We start from the raw sequence: 6,057 nt of genomic DNA, 5'->3' as shown, positions 1-6,057 counted from the left end.
AAACCCCTTTGTCTTGTCAATTCTTCACAAACTTATTGTTTCTTGGTCTAAAAAATATAAAAGCTTCCTGCTCTGGTCCTTTCAGGGCTTCGTTCCCTTATGAAGGCTCCCGTGTACATGTACAAGTTCAACAACATTCGTATACTTTTCTCCTGTTAATATGGCAGTTCGATTTTCAGACACAGCCAGGGACCCTCAAAGGGGTCTGTATGGTCAATCGTTATTGTTGTTACATGTATATAAATAATCAGATCAAGTTTGTTTTTTGTTTTTTGTTTTTGCGATACACGGGTCTCTCACTGTTGTGGCCTCTCCCGTTGTGGAGCACAGGCTCCGGACGCGTAGGCTCAGCGGCCATGGCTCACGGGCCCAGCTGCTCTGTGGCATGCGGGATCTTCCCGGACTGGGACACGAACCCGTGTCCCCTGCATCCGCAGGCGGACTCTCAACCACTGCGCCACCAGGGAAGCCCCAGATCAAGTTTTTTGAAACCAGACATTTTGCAAACAAGTTAGTCTTAATTTGACTATCTTTGGTAGAAATGAGGGTGTTTTGAGAGAGAAAAATTATGTTTCAGTAATATACCTTTGTGGATATTAGGTTCCAGTACTCAGTTGTCTGTGAGGTTTTGTTATTTATCTGTAAACTGGACTAGATCCTGAATTCTTCTGGTTTCCTCCAATATCTGGCTATAATTCTACAAACTAACATTTTCAGTTCTTCTCCCATTTTTTAAAAACTTGGAATCATTGAGAACTAAAACTGCCCTTTTTCCAAAGTCATGGGAACTAAAATTGGACAACTTGATATAAACCTCAGAGAACTCACCATAACATCATGTCTGTATAGACAATCTTTGTACCTTTTGTATCTGAGCCACTCAGAAAGTTTACCTGAACACCTGATGACAGCATCAGAGACATTGCAAAACATACTTTGAACTTGACATCTAGAAATCAGCTGGCTCCACTCTGGACTCGGTGCCTTATTGCGATCCGGATTACAACTAGTGATTCTAATCATGGTTCTGATTTGTTCTCTCTTTGCTGTTTTAAACAGTTTATGCTTTGTATCTTTTGCTGTGGTGCTATGATACCTTCCACAGGAATAATGGTAGCTTGAGGTCTTGAGATGATTAACCACTCCTATAAGACCCCTCCCGATGAAGATACATGCCTATTTTGAAGACTCACTTCCTGGATGGCTTCATGCTGCTTTTATGAGGCCATAAACTCTCAAAGGGCATACCTCTCACACAGCCACCTCTTTACCCCTCAGTGGGGCATGCTTTCTGAGAACGAGCCTTCCCGGAAGCAAGGGAGTTGATACTGATGCCAAATAACCAAATGATTAACCATCAGTGTTTTCTAATGGAAGATCTCAATCAAAAGAAGGAAAATAAAAATGGTGTTGGTATTGTTAAGAGAGCTCTCCAAAATGGAGCCAGGAGGCCAGTAAGGAAGTGTGACCTGTGCACATTAGCCTGGATGGAATCTGACCTTTTGACCACTTATTGTCCAAAGAAGGCATCCAGAATATCTGCCAGAAACTCAAGATACTTATCCGACTGTTACCCTAAAATAACCCATGACAGTCTGTCTTCTTATCAGATCCCTACCCTAAAACAACTCATGATCCTTAAAGACAAATATTTCCTGGCTCAAGCTGGAGTCGATCACAGTTCTCACCAGGCAACTTTAACAACCTTGTGGCTTTTTGTCTTTATAAGGCCCTGACTCTTTCTCTTCCCCAGAATACTTTTTTGGTTTTACCTGAATCTATGTCTCCCAAATTGTGATTCTTAAGGCCCCAAAAATCTCTTTTCTTAATTACAGCCTTCTGCATTGTTTCTTGGATGACGCTAGTCATCCTAAATCCACACAGAGGAAAGAAATAGTCCCTTAATTGAGACATAATTCGCAACATGAGAACCCCTTCCCTTGAAATTCGTGTCCTAAGAGTTTCTTTTCTGTTTCTTATGGGTCTGCCATAATAGTTACAACTGAGCAAATATTACTTGTTGATGGCTGTTCCAGAGTTTTACTAAAAGACTTTGCAAAGCTCCTACTTGCATAACTAAGTTTAAATTCCAGGTAAAGTTTTTTTTTTTTTTTTAATTTTTAATTTTTTGACCACACTGCACGGCATGTAGGATCTTAGTTCTCTGACCGGGGATTAAACCCACACCCCCTGAACTGGAGTCTTAACCACTAGACCGCCAGGGAAGCCCCCAGGTAAGGGGTTTTAATTCTCTTGAGATGCCCATCTATGGGAATAAAACAAAACATCAACAACAACAAAGCAACAAAGAAAGGCTACTTCATACAACAAATGGCAATTCACCATACCAAATAAATGAATGAAAATGGATTGCTGAATGGCTGCTATGTTTACAGAACTTTCTTTGCTTGGAAAGGAAAAAGATTTTGAAAAACAAAGGTAACTATTTCGTTCCTAAATGATGAATAAGAGATCTGCATATTGCTTTGGTTTTCTCCAAAGCAGAGCCTGAGGCCAGGGCTTGAGCAGAGGGAGTTTCTTTGGGAACTGGTCCCAGGAGGAGGGGAGGTGATGAGGCAGGCAGGGAGGGAGGAAAAGCCAAAATCAGGATTCCTTATGGAGGTCAAGCCTGTAGACAAGTGGGGATTCCGCTTGGATGGTTCCAGAAGCGTGTGGGGTGTTTTCAGAGTCATCTTCTGAAACACAGGATGCTGGGGCATTTATCCATGAGAACTCCTCTCCTGGCTTTGTGTTTCCATGTCTGCCACTACCTTCAACTGTTGAGTAAGAAAAATGGGAACAGTTGGGCTGAGGAGTAGGGTGGGGATTGCGGCAGTTCTAAGATTTGAGGGTTATGTGAAAGAAGGAAATGGACCACTCCTCAACAGATTACAGGTGGCCTTTTGCTTGAAACCAATGCTGTGTGGCTGAAGGAATAAAATAAATTCCCCTCACTTTCTAAATTACGCCCAACACCAGCTCTTGCTAATTCTTCCCTTTGCTCCATGTCACGGGCTCACTCTCTACCCCCTAATCTTAGACCAAGAAAAGAACCAGAGATATGGGATTTTATTTTGACAGTCAAGTTATTTTTGATATTCCTTTAATATTCTTTTAGGACATATCTGAGAAAAAAATGTTATTTTGTCTCCCACATTTTCAGTATTTTTACTTCTACAGATTGGATGGTTTGGAGGGTTTCCGTCGGCCCAGGATTGGGCATGATTCCTGTCTTCTAAGCATGGACATCAGGCAGCTTTGCCTCTAGCATTTTCTCTTTGTAACCCATGGGTTCACAGAGTTACGTGCTTGAGGACCTGTGAAGAGTTTAGAAGAGATTACCACAAAGCATTGCCTGTAGCCATATGGTCTCCTCTTTTCATCTCCTCTAATGTCTGAGATTGGTCTCCTCTTTTCATCTCCTCTAATGTCGTGAGATTTCTTTGCGTTAAAGTATATTTCTAGAAGGTCTGTATAAAATATCCAGTACATAAGCTATATTGGGAGCAGTACGTACTATATTGGTTATAGAAGTTTTAAATCTGATCACGAAGAAAACATTTTCAGTATGGGGTAAGCATCAGGTTGACAAATTGGTTTTCAAGTGGCAACATTTAAGTGTTGACAAGATGCTGACCAGAATATAACTAGTCCTAAATCTCATAATACTTTCTACTGCAAAAATGAATGAGGGCTTCCCTGATGGTGCAGTGGTTAAGAATCCGCCTGCCAATGCAGGGGACATGGGTTCGAGCCCTGGTCCGGGAAGATCCCACATGCCGCGGAGCAACTAAGTCCATGGGCCACAACTACTGAGCCTGCGTGCCACAACTACTGAAGCCCGTGCGCCTAGAGCCCGTGCTCCAAAACAAAGAGAAGCCACCGCAATGAGAAGCCTGCGCACCACAAGGAAGAGTAGCCCCCGCTCGCTGCAACCAGAGAAAGCCCACGCACAACAACGAAGACCCAACACGGCCAAAAAAAAGAAAGAAAAGAATGAGAATACATGTGTTTGAGGGGCCGTCATTGTAGCTACTGTCCTGGCTGAAGGAAACAAGCTTTTCTTAGGTTAACTTAGGATTTCTCTGATACACTGAATTCAAATCTTTGAATAATCAGCTCTCGTGTTGCTCAGATAAGCCACTGAATTGACACTGCTTAGAAGATCTAAGTGGAATGTTATTTAAAAAAAAAAAAGACAAAATTTTTTTTGCTTCTAAAATATCTAACTTTTCTAATTTATAGTGAAAACAACATCATTTCCTTATTCCTTTCACTAGTATGGGGACCAGTAAGTGAAGATCACTTCTCAGCCGAAAGGCTTAAAGAGAGTAGAATAAATTATTTAGCTGAATTATTTGTAAACACACACTTAGTTGAATAAACACATAGAGAAAGAGGAGCTATTATATATTTTCTGTTTCCTGACACTCTGGGCCAGCACACCAGGAACTTTTTTTTTTTTAAATTAATTAATTTATTTATGGCTATGTTGGGTCTTCATTTCTGTGTGAGGGCTTTCTCTAGTTGCAGCGAGCGGGGGCCACTCTTCATTGGCAGTGCGCGGGCCTCTCACTATTGCGGCCTCTCTTGTTGCGGAGCACAGGCTCCAGATGCGCAGGCTCAGTAGTTGTGGTGCACAGGCCCAGTTGCTCCGCGGCACGTGGGATCCTCTCAGACCGGGGCACGAACCCGTGTCCCCTGCGTTGGCGGGCAGACTCCCAACCACTGCGCCACCAGGGAAGCCCACCAGGAACTATTGCTACCTCTTCTGCTGACAAACCCCCATCCAGGGAATAAGCAATGGCCTGAGGTATCTGTAAAAACCCCAGTGGAGTACAGGGATCTAGGATGTGGTTTAGATGATTTCCCAGCTCTTACAACATTTTCATGCTGTTTATACTTCTGTAAAACTGCATTGATGTTACAATTTATTATAGTCATAAAATCAGAATTTTCAGATGGATCAAGATCTTCGAAATTGCAATCGATTTTAAACACCTTCATTACTTTTGATGAAGAAGTTGATGTGTACAGACATTAAGTTAATTTTCCCATATCACAAATTAGTCAGTCAAGACTAGAAATGAAGCTTCTGACTTCTGATGACATAAATTGATCACTTTAGACGGTGAGAGAAATAGGAAAAGCTGTCTCTCTGTGTGGTTCTTTGTGCCTCTCCACGGTGGGTAGGGAGGGGGATGGAGCTTCTGCCCTGGCTCCAGGGGCCTCAAAGCAACGGTTTAGAATTTAGTCCAATAAATAATGTTTTCTAGAAAGAATACTTTCTCACAGATATTGCTTGGAAACCTGGGCACATTATTATAGTTTAAAAATTGTCTGCACTACATCATAACAGGTGATCTGGCAACATGAGAGTCTGGATGCTGCAATGCTAACTTTGTGCTCTCAAAGCAATGTCACCGTCACCATTTTATTAAACATGTACGCCCACCTAACCAAGCTCATTATATATTGTATCCTGGAAAAAAAAATGAAAAAATAAATAAAAATAAAAACTGTCTGCAGACAAAGTGGGATGACTGCCACTGCCTGGTAATCAGGGTGTGACAGGTGACCAGTAAATTAATAATGTGCATTTAAGTTCCAATTCAATACAGCAGCCTAACTGCTGCTAATCATTAGATGAGATTCAGGCCAGAAGAGCTATGAAGAGGGGACGGAAACGGGGTTTAAGCATGAATCCTGCATCTGTTACATAACGTATTTCTTTCCCCAGAGACATTCGAGGTCCGTTTGTGGCTGAGGAGTTGTAAGACTATTCAAATCTGAGACTGAGAGACTAAATGTTTGTTTTTCTCATAGAGTGTACAAGCTCATCCTCTTATACACTGTAACACTATGAAAATGTGCTCTTGGAACAGAATAGTTAAATCTTTGGGCTGTTCCCTTTGCCTCTTACCGAGTTATTTGCTGCTTGCTACTGTGGATATGAAAGCAGAAGTTGACAAGTCCAATATTGTTAAACAGAACACTCACACTTCTAGCAAACAAACTGTCCCAAACACAAATCCACTCTAACGTTTACCAAAGTTC

Source organism: Hyperoodon ampullatus (assembly GCF_949752795.1).
Source record: "Hyperoodon ampullatus genome assembly, chromosome: 1".
In the NCBI taxonomy this organism is placed as follows: domain Eukaryota; kingdom Metazoa; phylum Chordata; class Mammalia; order Artiodactyla; family Ziphiidae; genus Hyperoodon; species Hyperoodon ampullatus.
Note: the sequence above shows the minus strand (reverse complement) of the source record.